Here is a 17,129-nt window from a genome sequence, read left to right on the forward strand (position 1 = left end):
GAATCCCGACCGAATCAGCAATTACTGATGACAGGAGTAAAACACTCACTCTTCCCCTGATGTTCCCGTCAGGCTCGCCGTATTCACTGTCAGTTTGAAGGGAAAACTGTCCAGGAATAACTAGGGTCGTTAGTAGGATTTCAAAGTCACTCTGTCCTCTGATAAAGACCACTTGACAGGCGCGGCTGAAATGAAGCCCACCGCAGCGGAGAGCCCTGATACGGCCCTGATTAGATCCTCCACCTTCAGGAAGGTGCTGATGCACCGATATTCTGAAAAGGAGCAGGCGGATAGAAATAGGGGAAAAAAACGTAACGTATCAAACCAGGAGAGCTGACAACTAGGCAATTTCCACATGCTCTTTTACATCACTCAACCCTCACACACACACACACACAATCTCCAGCACTCCGTCCTGGTGTGGTCTTGAGTGTTAACCTCAGAGGAGAGACCCGGGTGCTGCACGTCAATCATCCTCCGCTCCTGCATCTCTTTGCAGTTTACTCAACAGAGCAAGCACAGCCTCACACACCCCAACACACCCCAACACACTCCGCTGCTGCCGGCCCACAAACACACCACCACTACACAATACAGCTGTGAGAAGTCCTGCCTTTCCAAATCAAATTTACCTCCTTAAACATGCTTCATTTCACGCCAAGGATAAACTGTTATCTGAAACCATCCCTATTTGTATTTACTATAAACTACAGACAACATTCCTCCCAAATTCCAAATAAAAATATCGTCATTTACAGCATTTACTGTATGTGCAGATAATGAGAAATGGCTGAAAAAAACAACAAAAGATGCAGAGCTTTCAGTCCTCAAATAAAGCAAATAAAACAAGTTCATATTCATAAAGTGTTCAGAAATTAATATTTGGTGGAATAACTCTGGTGGTTTTTAATCTCAGTTTTCATGCATCTTGGCATCATGTTCTCCTCCACCAGTCTTACACACTGCTTTTGGATAACTTTATGCCTTTTTACTCCTGGTGCGAAAATCCAAGCAGTTCAGTTTGGTTTGATGGCTTGTGATCATCCATCTTCCTCTTGATGAGGTTTTCAATTTGGTAAAATCAAAGAAACTCATCATTTTTAAGTGGTCTCTAACTTTTTTCCAGAGCTGTGTGTCATTCACATGAACAGTTCACATTGCTAAACTGGCGCTTATGCGCAAAAGAGCCATGCTTCACATAAAGTTTCGGTTTCATCTTCTCCAGCATCCCAGGAGCTTTTACCATTGAGTGTAGCTGGACTCATCACAGGGTATGCATTCCAGCTAATGATAAAAATGTTATGTTATTTCTCCACGTGTATTTTTTTATTTTTGTACTTTATTCATAAGCTTTTAATTTTCCATTAAAAATACAGCCATTTCAGTCATTTATTTAGAAACACAGAGCAGTTTAATTTAAACTTATCATATGAGGATATCACCTCATATATTTATGATGTTGCCTCACTATCCCACCAATAAACCCCTCGCTCACTGCTGTTGTCTCTTTTCCTTCTCTGTGGCATAAAAGTTGCATTAAAACGAGGTTATTTCATTGTCATTTATCAGATGTATGTATTGGATTCCAATTAGATTTTAAATGGCCCAAATATGATCTTTTTTGTCATATTTGACACATATATGTTACCTTAGCTACCACCTTAACCCTTAACTATCAAGTAATGCTATGTCACTATGTATAGCAATCAACACATTAACAACTAACAACACCTTAGCAACCACATAGCAGCAAAAACAAACACATTACTATAGTAACCACCATAGTAACCTAAGTAGCAACATTATAGCAACAGAAAGTTATGTTGCTATGTTGTAGCAAAAACTTAACAACTACCTACCCACCAGTTACTGTAGCAACTAGGGGTGTCACGATCTCGATATTTTATCGAAATCGAATCGAAATGAGGTCACGATCTCGAGTATCGAAGTCAAAAAGAGGATCGACGATCCCTCCCGCGCGCGCTACGCAAATAGCGCAGCCCCGCCCTCAGTTCTGCTGTGTGAGAGACAGCTGCCTTTCAACCACGGAGGAGAAACTGAAAACGGATTTATAGAAATATAGACAGGGCTCTCAAGTTTTGAGTGTCGGCGGGAGTGTGATCACTGTTTTTTATCTGTCCAACGGGGGAGGGGGGGCGGGGGTTGGGCGCGCAGGTTTTGTATCTGTATCTAACGGAGGGGTGCGCGCAGGTGAGAGCGTGTGAACACTGACTATAGATCACAGTGAGGTGGATTAAAAATCTTAAACTTATAATTGACTACACCTGTTGCTTTCCATTGAATTAAAAAAACATCTTTCTCTCAGATAAAGTAAACACAAGCGTGTTTCTGACTAAAATAAAAGCTTTTCAGGAGAGATATAAGTTCTGTGTAAATATTTATAAGACAATACCTGACAAAATCTGTTTTAATGACGTTAATAAACATCACTGTGACAGCGCTAGTCACAGTTTCACCACATCACTTATCTAACCAGCCTGTACTGATTTCTGCCCCCCAATAATGCTTTCAATAACCTCTAATAGCCTTTAATAGTCTTCAGTAGCCTTTAAAAGACTTACCTGGCGGCCGTGGTGTGTCCACTAAACTCCGTAGTTATAAACATCCTGAGGTTAGCAGGGCGCTAACTGACCTGTTTATAATGTAATCCGAGCAGTGACTCCGTGTCGGCTGTTCTAACCTGCTGCTGTTAGCTGCTTGGGCTGAAAGATGAACTGTAGTGAGCTGTATTATCCGGTTAGTGGGGTTAAAACCTTTATTTGTTTACAGAAACAGTAAAAACGGACTGGCTGAGCCCTGTAGCCCGTGGCTGGGCTGAGCCGTACTGAAGTAGTGACTGAGTGAAGAGAGCGGGGCTTGTGCTGCTGCTGCAGCTCCGACTAGTGGTTGGATGAAGAACTGCAGCTTCATGTAAGTGAGCAGTTTCACCAGCCATCCACACACAGCTCTGATAAACTGCTTGTTTTAATAGTGCACACTGTTGCTACCAAAAAAAGTCACTAGATGGCATTACCATATATATCTTAATAAATAATAATAATAATATTTATAATATTTATAATAATAATAATAATAAATATATTATTTAAATTTTATGAGGCATAAAATAATAACTAGAAAAAAAAAAAAGAAAATCGAGAATCGAATCGAATCGTGACCCTCAAATCGAAAATGAAATCGAATCGAGGATTTAGAGAATCGTGACACCCCTAGTAGCAACCACCTGTAATACTGTAATCACTAATGGATCTTTTAAAATGAAAATCAAATCAACAAAGGTTTGCCAAAGTTCTGTAAATATTAAACTCATTGCAATAAATTCTTCATGCATGAGTGTAGGTCGGTACTCAGACTTAGCAAGTAAAATGACTGTTTCTGATTCTGCTAAACTAAAAACATCTCCGCTGCCTGGATGCCATCAGTTCTCTGAGTGTGCATATCTATCCCATGCTGTAATCCCCATCTCCCGTCTCGCTCCATTCACGGAAACATTACGCGGGTCTTCTGGCACAAAAGAGGGCTAATTTATGCGGTTAGGCTCATCAGTAAAGGCCTCCACGGCCGGCCCTTTAATAAAGCACGCGACTGCGCAGCCCCGACACCGCGCCGAGTGACTCACCAGCGTCGGGTCCCTCTCCATCTGATGAGCTCATTCAGGAGGCAGCGGGCGCTCCAGAGCCGTCCCCGCGCCGGGCTAAATGAACAGCCGGGCTAAATGAATAGCCGGGCTAAATGAATAGCCGGGCTAAATGAATAGCCGGGCTAAATGAACAGAGGGCTGAGGGCAATCCGTACGCAAAGATAAAAGAACGAGGAGAGCTGGAGAGGAGCTGAGGAGAGAGAGAGAGAGAGAGAGAGAGAGAGAGAGCTAGACAGTGTGTATTTTAGAAAGAGAGAGAGAGAGTATGTGTGGAGTCTGTGTATATGTGTGTGTGTGGTGCATGCACAGGCTGATTTGCACATTAAAAGCCAAAAATGTAGCGCAGCTTTGAGGACGCCACCAGCAAGAATTTCCACTTTCTAAATAAATAAAGAAGGCTGACAAAAACTCCAGTGTAGAATGTGATAAAACATAACTTTTCTAAGCGAAGTCCTTGAGCAGTAAATCAATGCGGCATCAGTGCTGAACACGAACATCGCTCCCAACACGTTCTGACACTGAGAAATGTCAGTCAGGCCCGGAAAGAGTGCACTCCCCTAAGCAACCCCATGCCAATCAACTGGGACACAATGGTAACCATGAGATGTAAGGTATGCAGAGGAGGGAAGATAATGAGAAAGGCAAGAAAAATATAGAAAAGGGGAGAAAGAGAAAGAGAGAAAGAAAAGAAAGACAATTCATACAGAACAAAAGACAGATGCCAAGGAAAAATATGAAGAAGAAAGTAGAAAAGTAGGGACAATACTTAAAGAGAGGAGTGAAAGATGAAAATAGGGAAATAGGAGAAGGAGAGAGAGAATAACAAAAAGGAAAGACTGACAAACAAGGAAGGAGGTACCAAAAGCGTGTAAAAGAGGAATGCAAGTGAGTGATAAGGAGAGAGAAACAAGAAGAGGGAGTGAACAGAAAGGAAAGTGAAAGAAGAAAGAGAAACAGATGAGGGAGATGGAGAAAGGAAGAAAGATAGCTGAAAAGACAGTGGGGAAAAAGAACAGAGAGATTTGGAGGAAAAGAAATACATAGAGGAAAAAGGAAGCCAAAGAGAGAGATTGCAAAATGGATAAAAAGATAAGAAAAGGAGAGAGAGAGAGCTAATAAGATAGATCAGAAAGACCATGTGAGGAAGGACAGACTGGGAGAGGGGGAAAAGAAAGAAGGCAAAAGACAAGTGAGCCGTAGAAAGCAAATGACAGAGGTCAAGGTGGAAAGAAAGAGAGGGAGACTGAAAGAGAGTGAGAGAGAGAAAGAGAGTTAGGGAGAGAGAGAGTGCATGGCTCAGTGCTGGATGTGGAGCAAAGAGCCATTTACACAGGAGAATGGCCCTGTGCCGGGAGAGACCTGTAAAATATAGTTGTTTATCCACTCGACAGTGGGGCTGTCTCTTCACTGACAGAACAAAAATGAAAGCAATATCAATGAAATATGACACTGATGATGGGCTGGGAGAGGAAATGGAAATGACTCGACTCTCCCGAGCTTCCAGATACGAGATATGGCTACGCTTGCACTGAATTCGGGGCTGCTTTCCACTTGTCAGGTTTCTCAAACAATCAGGACACCTTCTCTACCGGGAGCTCCCTCAGACAAGCAGGAGATCCAGCAGGTCTGCAGGAAACTCAGTGTAGGAGGAATTCGTGTGCCGTTAATAAACCGGCGGCAGTCGATTCGTATGCAAGAGAACGAGCCGATGACAAGTCTCTTCAGCTAAACCGCTCTCAGAAGATGAATCTCTTCTCCCTGCATCTCCCGAAGTTAGTGCATCGTGTCATTGTGTGTGCAAGAGTGTGTGTCCTTATGCGGAAGTCCCCCGGTGGTGGCAGGAATAGACCGTGTCCAGTGGCTGCACTGCCAGAACGGCGAATGTCCTTGATGTCTGCAGAATGGAGGACAGTCCAATCCAAGTGAACAATGAAGGTCCAATAACAATACTGAGCCGCCAAATCTCTCAGCACCAAAGCCCATCTCTCCACACACAAGTACAAGCACACAAAACATGAACAAATCTCCTCCATGCTGTCCCTCTCTTGAACTTCCTCTCACTCGAACTCGAAACCCATTGACGATTTTGGAGGGATTTGGTCTGGGCAGTTCCTCAGAGCTGTGTAAGCCACTGCTTCAGAGCTCCTCTGACCTGGATTCCACTCGCAAATTAAACCTTCCTGACCTGAAGCAAAGGTCAGGAGTGTAAACACTGCACCAAGCATCTGATTATTCTATCAGGCGCAGTCTAGTTGCTTGGCAGTAGAACTTGGCAGGATAGAGATGTTAGTCAGATCTACAGCTACAACTGTTGATTCATTTGTTTTCTGCAAGGAACACAAGTGTCTACAAACCACAAGAGAGATTACCCTTATATTAACTTTGTTCTTTCATAGAGGTTCACCTTCCAGCAGAGATTGAAACTCTGCACCTTTTCCAGGTCAGAATTACTGTAGATACTGAATTAGAGCAACCTCAGACACTCATATCCTATCTAATCATATAAGTAATAAATCAAGGCAAGTCCGATCTGCAGCAAATTATTGTTTCATTTGTTCTCTGTTATGAACACTAGAGTCTATGCACCTCAAAGGTGGTCACCAAAACGTTAAGCTATCTAGGAAGCTCTGCACCTTTTCCAGGTCAGAAACAAATAGTGAATCAGAGTCATCAGAAACAGAGATTCTGAATGAATGAGATTTTCTCTGTTGGAACTACAAGGGCGCTATCGTACACACTGTGTAAGGCGCGATGCAATTTTCACGCCTTGCACCCTTGATGTCAGAATATCATCAGAGTTTAGGAATAAATCTACACTGATGGGCGTGGTGGTCTGGAAGTGAAGTGTGTTTAGGTAATTTTCTGGCATGTTTCTATTTTGGCGACAGAAAACACAGCTGCGCCACTGACCAATTTAAACCCTGACAATAAGTCAATCGTCAAAAGTCCATTTCTATAAGTGCGGACATGCTGCAGAGGGCAAACTCGACTTTTAAATCAACAAAAAACAGAATAAAGAATAAAATAACATTGCTGTTCACTTAAATGAGCTGCTGGTGTATCTTCACAAGGTGAACATGGAAGTCAGTATCTTCTGCTGAGACATGCAAAGGGCTGCGCTGTTAAGATACAAATGCGCCAAAGTCAGAGCACAGCTGCCTCTTAAAGGGAATGACAACTGACAGAGTGACAGAGTGGTTTATTTCATGTTTCATGAGCTGCACAAGGCATATTGTTTGCGCCCCCACAATAATAAAAAGGCATATCGCTACACTCTAAATCTAGCTGCGCAATGTGCAATTGAATGGTGCAATACAGATCACTAGCGTCTACTCTGTACAGTCCTGCATTTACAATAAATTGAAGCAAGTCAGATCTGCATGAAACTCTTGTTTTGTTTGTTTTTAACTAGAAATACAAGTGTCTTAACACACCACAACAGTGGTCACCAAAACTTTGTCCTGTACTGGAGGTGAATCTCCCTGCAGAGATTGAAGCCCTGCACCTTTTCTTGGTCAGAATCAGATTCAGATCTGCAGCAAACTGTTGCTTCTTATCTTCTGTTTTAAAAAAAAAACAAGTGTCTACAAACCACAAGACCAGTCACAAACCACTAAACCATAGCCCTGTACTGGAGGTTTAACATCCTGCAGAAATTGAAGCTTTAGAATTGAATCTGAATTGAATAGAGATTGAATCTGAAATGCAATTTAAATTACAATCACTTCAGTTGCCAATGATGCGCAAGAACATGTTTTGGCATGTGTTAGGAAGAGAGTGTCATGCTGACAGCAGCACAAACTAAAGTGCTGTGACATTGTGACACAGTTATGTCAGATAAAGAGACACTGGGACACCAGAGGAAAAATCATGGTAAACAATGTACAGGGCAACGCCAGTATGTACCTTTCTGTGAGTCAAAATGGAAGGTACAGAAATGTCTGAGATCTCAATCTACAATCTCTTCAAAGGAGCTTGATCAAGAGTATCAGGTGCCTTGCATCTAAAACTGGAAATGATCTCTGCCGTAGGTGAATGAGGTCTGCTAAGAAAACACAGTATTTACTCTAGATTTGGTCTTCAGGATAAACTTAAAGAGAGAACTAGGAAGGAGAAACTCTACGGTGAACTAGTTTTAATTTAATAGTTTATTTAACAGGGACAGTGTACATTAATTAACATTACTGTAAATGCACCAGAATTAGCCAAAAGGCTATTTTTCTTCCGTTGTCCCTGGACAGAGGAGGATTTAGCTCGGACAGGATATCTTCGCACTAAAGAGTGAGTGATAAACAAGCTGAAAAAGCTTAAAAATGGAGTGGAGCTGGGCGGGGAAGTGTACCGACGTTTTATGATGTGCTGGACAGTGTGCTGAGCAGTAGGTCAGCTAACCGGATGACTGGGTCGCTGAATTCCACTAAAACTGGTGGAAATGCGGGCCGGTTCACTGAAAAGCACAGCGGTTCTTATAAGTCCGAACAGAACTGGTTCAAGAACCGGAGTTCTTTTGGTGGAAAAGCACTATGAGTGACCTCTGTTTGACGCAAGCTTGACTGGTTGCTGCCAGCAAATTGCTGAGTGAACAGACAAAGTTAGAGACTTGAGATTAAGAGTGAGGAAGAGCAGTAAAAAGAGGAGGGAATAATCAAGCTAGATCTGCTTAAATTCAACTGAATCAAGGGTGGATTACAGACGAGACAAGAGAGCAGGGATTATCGCATGGCTTTGTCTTGGGCACAGGGCATCGCCAGGCACTTAATGCGCCTCTCAGAAGTAAAGCAGCCAGAGGTCTATCATTCATTAGGCAGCTTCTATCATCAGACACATTGCAGACACTTAATCACTGGGACAGGAAGAAAAAAGCTTGAAGGTCACAAGGGGAAAAGAGAGATGGCGCAGGGTGAGGGGTGAGGGAGAGGGAGGAGGGGACCATGAGTGACCTCATTTTGATGGAAGACGCTATGCCATGCTTTTATTCATCCGCAGAAAGACGTGTGATCTGAAGATGCGCTGCTAGTCGAGACCTCTGCCACAGAGGTGACGGATCCGATGCCTCAGCTAGTGACAGATCGCATCCTGATAACAAGTCTAAAATTCCGTGGATAACCTCTAATGGGACAACTGCAAATGACATCTAATGGGAAGGGGTGTAAACGGCATCCAATGGGAATTTTTGCAGCATCTTGCTTTGCTGTTCTCTGCCGTTACAGGAACTCAAGAGCCATCCTCCTCTTCATGCATATTCACTGTCAGTCCCCATCAGGTGTTTTCGCTCTGATGTTTTGACACGTTTTTCTGCCTCGTCGAGTTCTCCCCCCTGATTTGCTTTGCTGTTTAATTTTAATTTATTTATTTTTTTCAAAAGGGGGGCGGCACAACTCAGGTCGTTTGACAAGCCAGAGACTGTTGCTACACGATCCCAGACAGACAAAGGAGGACGCAGCGAAGCCCCACACTCCACTGCCCCAAAATAAAAAGCGCTTTGACCTCCTGCGCATCTACTTTCGCCTCTCAACTGTGACCGACTCAACCAGTGGCCTCCTCCCGCCTACATAATGCACCAAGCTTCTGCATGCACTGGGCCCGAACCCCAACCACAGCACTGGGAAAATTCTGCTGAAATGCAAATATGTCGAATGCCTGGGCAGCAGCGACTGAAGGTGCATTCAAGCCCTGAAAGGGGTCCGCCAATGCCGTGATTGTAAACGGACACGCTCAGACCACGCTCTCGGAGCAGATCAGACCGCACTGACAACCGTATCCAAAAATATAATGGCTACTTTCTGCGCACAGATTTGTATAATATTTGCATGTGAAAGAAAGACGGATACTTTGTGGTCTGTGGTGGACGATGGTGGTGCTCACAGCTTGCTGGAAGTTAAGGAGATAAAGAGTTGGAATAACTGGAGTTCAGCTTTCTCCACCAAACATAACGGTGAAACAAGAAGACTCATGTGACTGATGTGACTCAGGCAAAACTGTCGAAAGCAACACGTATTGAATTTTAGCAAAAAAACATTGAAGTAAAGTAAAGTGCTTCCACTTGTAACCAGGGGTCTAGAAATGTGTCCAGAATTTGATTGTTAAGGTTTACACAGATCAGCAATAACATTAAAACCACTGAAAGTAAAGTAAATACTGATTAACACTGATTAACTTCATCTACAGTGGAACATCAGATGGCACTTATGTATCTCAACTTGTCAACAAATGCTCAGATTCTGTATTTACTACAGTGGAGTAAAAGTGAATTTCAGTCTAAAACTCTGTAAGCAATTAAAGAAATTTGGTCCCACTTTATAATGTGTCCCTAAGTACTATATAGTTACACGGTAACAATACATTTAACTACAGAGTAACTACTGATGAAGTACAAATTGTTACAGATTAACTACAGAGGAACAGGTAATGTAATTACATATGTGTATTAAGGTTTTGACTTACACAAGTGTAACAATGTGTGTGTACTTACATATATGGGTAATATGTGTGTGTGTGTGTGTGTGTGTGTGTGATAAGTTGAGTATAAACTTATCCAACAGCTAATGTCTGGTATGTAATTAGGGCTGATTGAGTACACACACGTTGTTACACATGTGTAAGTGTACACACATTGTTACACATGTGTAAGTACACTTGCTCTATTACATGGGTAAGCACACTCCAAAAAAAAAAAACATTATAGTAAATGCAAGAAGTTTTTTTTTATTCCAGCTCATAGAGGTATTTTTATTGGTCTGTTCGTCAAAGAAACCAAAGTACAACATGAAGAACAATTGCCAGATTTATATTATTATCAAAAAGTCAAAAATGAAGATGCATAACATAATGAATCACAGTAATTGTCAAAATAATAAGCAATGCAATTGCTTTGCATTTCAAAGAAAGCACTGAAAACTTGCTCATTATCATTTTTTAGCTCTTAGCTGAACACTGAAGGTGCTTTTCTTGCCATTTTTGACTAAATAATGTTGTTTGTCAACTCTTACATTTACATTTCATTACATTTCTGTTTAGCCACCTGCACAGAGACATACCCCATCACATCCAATCTTAAATCACCCCATAACCCCCCCCCCCCCTCCCCCCCTCCCCCCCCGAAACCCCCAAACAAGAAGACGAAAGAAGCGATTCACCAGCCGTCTTCCCAGTTAAAAGAAAACAAGAGGCTGACACATTTCCCATCAACAAGCCTTTCCTTCGATAACACGCCACTTCTGTCAACAGGAAGTCCTTTCAGCAGCATGTTGCCTTACTTCACACACACACACACTTAACGTTAGCCCACTCTGACCCAGACACGCACTTAGGGGGAGGACGAGGACTCTGCCGCTCGTGCCTCGAAGCTGCCTGCCTGTGTATGTGTATGAGCGTGTATAAGTGGGTGTGCGTATTAGTGAGTGAGTGTGTGTGTATGTGTTTGAGTGTGTGTGAGTACAAGACCTTCAAACGCTCTTGGTCTGAGGAGGCAGGGCTTTTTAAAAGCTTGCACAACACTCCTGAAATCAATTAACGTGCAGTCACTGGTATCAGCATTACGCACTGCCTCCTATTACCTCAGCCCACCGAAATAACTCTGACCAGAGCAGCGCACGATGCTAACACTGCCTCAGCGCACGGACATAGCACACACACACAATCATATAAATACATGAACACACACACACACACACACACACACACACACACACACACATACACACAGTCTTTTGGCACGGGTCAGTGCCTTAAGTCATAGTAAAAGCCTCCAACCTCTCCACTCAGCCAGACTCTTTAACTATGCCTATCTGCACATTAGCCCCAAAGCAGAGCCCCCCCCACACACACACATCTTATGTACTCTTTACTCTAGCATATAAACACACACACACACACACACACACACAAGAAGCCAGAAAAGTTTGCAAAAGCAGCACAAACTCACAAAAAGTGCTGAAAACATTTGAGGAAGAAATAAAAGGAAGAAGACACAGAAGAAGAAGAAGAAACCTGAGATTGACCTTCATGAAGCAGTGGCTGCTAATGGGAGAACTGGCAGAAGAGAGAGAGAGCGAGAGAGAGAGACAGATAGAGACAGATAGAGGTTGAGTGATATAGTCACAGTGCAAGACACTGACAGAGAGAGAGAGACACTGACAAAAAGAGATAGAGTACAAGAGTCACTGATAGAAAGAGAGAGACAGAGAGCAAGAGACACTGGTAGAGAGTGAGACACTGACAGAAAGATAGACAATGTACACGAGTCACAGACAGAAAAAGAGAGGCACTGATAGAGAGTGAGACACTGACAGAAAGAGAGACAGAATACGAGTCACTGACAGAAAGACACAAGAGTCACTGACAGAAAGAGACACTGATAGAGTGAGAGACACTGACAGAGACAGAGACAGAATATGAGAGTCACTGACAGAAAGAGACACTGATAGAGTGAGAGACACTGACAGAGACAGACAGAATACGAGAGACACTGACAGAAAGAGACACTGATAGAGAGAGAGACACTGACAGAGAGAGAGACAGAATACGAGAGACACGGACAGAAAGAGACACTGATAGAGTGAGAGACAGGGAGAGACACTGATAGAGTGAGAGACACTGACAGAGACAGACAGAATACGAGAGACACTGACAGAAAGAGACACTGATAGAGAGAGACACTGACAGAGAGAGAGACAGAATACGAGAGACACGGACAGAAAGAGACACTGATAGAGTGAGAGACAGGGAGAGACAGAAAGTGTGAGACACTGACGGAGAGAGACAGGGAGAGACAGAGGTGTGAGACACTGACAGAGAGAGAGACAGGGAGAGACAGAGGGAGGGCAGCACTTTCTGCAGGCTGCTGTGATGACATGCAGCCGCTTTTTTTTTGTAAGAGGGGCTTATCTTTGTCTCTATGGTAACTGTGTCTCTGGGTGGTTATTAGAAACCCTGAACTTCCTGTGCTTCTGCAGATTCAGCCAATCCCAGCCAGCGCTTTCCAGAGGCGGGGAGGGCTCTGCTATAGGCAGCGGGCATTCGGCCACATGAGGGGGCCATAGATACTACAGAGGGTTAGGGGAAAAAACGTACTGCCAGGAAAAGAAAACTGCAGACTCCCAAACGACCACAAACACAAAACTGAGAGAGCGAAACAGAGCGAAACCGAGTGAAACTGAGCAAAACCGAGCAGCGCCGCCCCGATCCAGGCCAAGCAACCAGCTGGACAGTCTCCTCACTGCAGCACAACGCCAGAGAACCCTCCATACAGGAAATTGCCGAACAGAATAAAAGCCCAAAATTAGTACTGAGTGCTTTACAGCCCTATTTATAGCACAGAGATCATCCACTCTGTTAGGATAGACTCACTTTTTCCAGAGGGACGCTACCTCTTTTCTTTTCTTTTCTTTTTTTTAATAATGGAAAGTCTTGGAAAACACAAGCTCAGCATCTCATGTTCCATGAAAACAGCCAGGAGAGCAGTGCGGTTTAAAGAGTCACAGACAAGACGGACAAACAGAGCGAAAGAAAAGAGAAGAAGAGGGACAGGAACTGGTTCTCCAACCTCTAAAATTAAAAAAAAATGTGCCTGATAAAAAAAAAACCTGAATAGAAAATAAATTAATGCTAATAATATACTAAAAATAGGTTGAAACAGTTATTGCTGAAGCCATATTTTTGTGATGGAAAAGTTTTTTTTTGACCTTTTAACAAAGACCTCTCAAGCTATTAGTGTCCAACTTTGATACTCTTATAAGTTGGGACAAGTGGCAAGAAGTATTTGATCCTACAAGTGGTCCAATCATGAATTTATAAAACGCTGTAGCCAAATGGCTCTTTACTGCTCCATTAGAACTGTCTGGTGTGTTTGCACTCCCAGATTTATGGTGGATTTTATTCAGCCCTCATTAAAGGTAAGCCTGCCCTGCGACTCTAAACTGCAAACAACTGACCAACCATAAAAATGATTGGATATGATTGGATAAGATTATTCTGCTCTTTAAACTCACATGGAGTTAACTCTCTTATCTCTATGTTGAGTTTCTTTACAGAAATGTAGCTTACTTAGCATTTTTTCTGTCATAATATCGTAATTTTGCATAACAGAATGTTTGGATGGAAACTTGGAGAGGGTGCAAAGAAAACAAGCGAGAGAGAGAGAGAGAGAGAGAGATGGAAGAAAATGAAAGACAGTAACATAAATTGAGAAAGGACAGAAAAAACAAAGTATATGTCAGAAAGAGAAGGGGAAACAGAAAAGAGAAAGAGAAGAAAAACAGGTAAGAGAAAGAAAGTGAGATCACAGTACTGAGAAAAAGAAAAGAGCAAGAGAAATAGCAAGATAAGTGAAAAAAAGAGAGACCTTTTGAAAAAGAGAGCAATCACAAAAACAGAAGCTCTAGCATAGAGAGCTTAAGAAACAGACAAAAAAAGAGACTGAGAACAAGGGATCGGATAGGAAAGTGAAGAAGAGAAAGAGAGAGAGATGGAAGAAAATGAAAGACAGTAACATAAAGTTTTTCTGAAGGACAGAAAAAACAAAGTTAACATCAGAAAATGGAAGAAGAAACAGAATAGAAAAAGAGAAGAAAAAACAGGTTAGAGAAAGAGAGAAAGATTAGTATTGAGAAAAGGAAAAGAGCGAGAGAAATAGAAAGATAAGTGAAAAAGAGAGACCTTTAAAAAAAACGAGAGCATAAGAAATAGGCAAAAAAAAAAGACTGAGAACAAGGGATCGGATAGGAAAGTGAAGAAGAATGAGAGAGAGAGAGATGGAAAGAGTGAGAGAAGAGTCCAGCCCTGACAGCGGTAAAGCCCTGACGGCTCTGTGCCTCGGCGTGTATTCACACATTCCTGCACTCGAGTTAAGAGGCAGACACTGGCAGGCTTAGGGCTGAGCGCCGCGCTTAATGCTGCTGAATGCTAACAAGTGACAGAGAAAGCCCGGGATTAGTAGAGCAGAGAGAATAGAGGAACGAGGCAAACAACAGAGGCAGCTTTCAGCGCAGAGAGACTCCTGAAGGAAGAGAGAGAGAAAGAGAGAGAGAGAGAGAGAGAGAGAGAGAGTGGTGGAACTCCTGAACGAGCGCGAGAGCAGTCTGACCACAAGCTGAAAAGCTTTTTTGCGCTAAGTCAGCCGAGTCAGCAGTGGTGAAGAAGCGCTCTGGAGATTGTAGCGGAACGAGTTCTGAGCACTAGGATAGTTTAGGAAAACACGAGAGAGACACTGATAGTGTAGACAGTGACTAGCTAGATCGCTAGGAATGGGGAAGCACTCTTATACTTATATGAGCATACATATTTGAGTGTAGTCCTGCAAAAACCTTAGACCTCCATTTACAGTATGAGACATTTTTCAATTTAAACAGTCTTCTATAGATTGTGCTCAAATTTTGTAGTGAATCATTGGAATCACACCTTTTTCCATTGACTGGAAGTTGACGTAAAGTTGCAGTTTTGCAGATTTCTGCCAAATATTGCAGATTCTTCCAAGTTTTCTTTGCTTTCACAAGCTTTTCAATGTATTTGCACGCCAATGCAACCAATATATATGTATATACTGTATGTATATGTATATATAAGTTCCCACTTCAGACTGTAGACCATGTCAGCAATAACAGACATTCACATTCACACCTCAAAAAGAAACTTCTTTCACACCTCTTTATTCAACGCAGCAACGCATTTGTTGACAGTGCTCTCCGAGCAAAGTTCTGCAGCTGCCGACCTTCAGCACCTTCAATCCAAACACTAACAAGCAGAAACGAGTGTGTGACCCCTGGAGTGAGGGACACAAAGGGTAAAATATCAGGCTGAGGGGGGAAAAGAAGAAGGGAGGGAAAAGGGGAAGATTCCGGCGGACGTAAGGCGAGCAGTTCTCCTCATGCAGAGTGAGGCAGCACTGCTGTTTACACATGCACACAGCCTAGACTCCCCCTGTACCGCTCCTCAGTGACAGGAGCGTGCCCCCTGTCCCCTCCTGTCCCTCGCGGCTGTCACAATATTTCACCCTGTGGAGGTAGCACATGTCCCCCACACACACACACACAGACACAATACACTTGCATGCACACACACACACACACACACACTCACACAAGCCCACCATAGATCACAACAGCAAGAATCAACACAGAAAAAAACAAACCTTTTAATCCTGATCTTCTCCTGATTGGCTGCGTCCTCATGAGCTTCAGCTCCGGCTCCAAAACGTTTAAATCCTACTGGTTAATCCCTCCATTCCACTGGTATACAGGATTCTAGTGGGCTTGGACATTCACTTCTTCCTCCCTTGTTCTCTCTCTCTCTCTCTCTCTTGCTCTTGCTCTCTCTCGCTCTCACTCACACACTCACACACACTCTTTCCCCCCCTGTCTCTCTCTGTACTCTGTCCGCCTCTCTCTCTGAGCTGTGGAACTAAGCAAGCCTGGAGAGGAAGGCGCAGCATCTCGCTGGGTCCTACTGCCCCCTGGTTTAACTGAAAGAATGTCATTGTTCCCGGCGTGACCCGCAGCTACACGAGCTATACCTGCTGAGAGTAGGGTGTTCAAGCGGCGTGGAAGAAGAAGCTCGTAGGCATAAATATTATACAGTAAGAGAGCTCAGCTCTGTGTGCTTCAGGAAAAGAGTTCAGGAATATATCTACACCGATGGTAGTGAATGTGGTCTTGAAGTGAGGTGTGTTCAGGTAATTTTTGTTCTGTTTCGTGTTTCTATTTTAGGATCGGAAAACACAGGTGCGCCACTGACTGATTAAAACCAGGACAACAGTCAATCATCAGAGTCCATTCCTATAGGTGCTCCCAGCTCATGTGCACCCTCACCTTTACACCTTTAACTCATCAATAAACAGAATAAAGAATGAAATAGCATTGCTGATCCCTTAAATGAGCTGCTGGTGTTTCTTCACAGTGTGAAGTATTCTCTGCTGAGACACAAAAACACCACACTGTTAAGATACCAACATGCCAAAGTCAGAGCTCATCTGCCTCTTAAAAAGGATGCCAACTGACACACTGATTGGTGATTATTACATGTTACGCCAAAAAAACACACTCATGATTAATTAATAAAACTAGTACATGCCTTTCTTACACATTTCACGCAGCGCAAGGCTTATTTTTTGCACCCTCATGATACCAAAGACACACAGACACGCCCCTAAATCCAGCTGCAATATTTGCAATGGACTGGTGAACTATAGATCACTAAAATGGGGCACTATGTCTCAGGGAGATGTGTTAATTCTTACTCTGCCTTGTAAAAAGGCTCTCTGGGGCTACTTTTGGGTAGTGCACACCTTAGTGAGAGAATGCTCAAACAGCATGAAAAAAAACTTGCAGGCATAAATATACACACTCAGCTCTGTGTGCTTCATTTAGTCATTAAATAGTCAATGATCGTAGATACTGTAAATACACTCATTGACAAAACAATCTAAAATGACACTCAAAGGCTACTTTTGTTTAGTGTATCTCTTGGTAAGAGA

At 42.9% G+C, this 17,129-nt stretch overlaps 1 protein-coding gene across 2 annotated transcripts in view; it reads right to left on the reverse strand.

The window, feature by feature from the left end:
• foxn3 (forkhead box N3) overlaps positions 1 to 16,043 on the reverse strand; it is a 198,776-nt gene extending 182,733 nt beyond the window's left edge. For both annotated transcript variants that reach the window (XM_007248464.4, XM_049463866.1), the window contains exon 1: positions 15,789 to 16,043. The gene's annotated coding sequence lies outside the window, so the exon portion shown is untranslated. The remainder of the gene's footprint in view (positions 1 to 15,788) is intronic.
• Between the last annotated feature and the right edge of the window lie 1,086 nt (positions 16,044 to 17,129).

The sequence above is a fragment of the Astyanax mexicanus genome, chromosome 14, assembly GCF_023375975.1.
Source record: "Astyanax mexicanus isolate ESR-SI-001 chromosome 14, AstMex3_surface, whole genome shotgun sequence".
NCBI lineage: Eukaryota > Metazoa > Chordata > Actinopteri > Characiformes > Acestrorhamphidae > Astyanax > Astyanax mexicanus.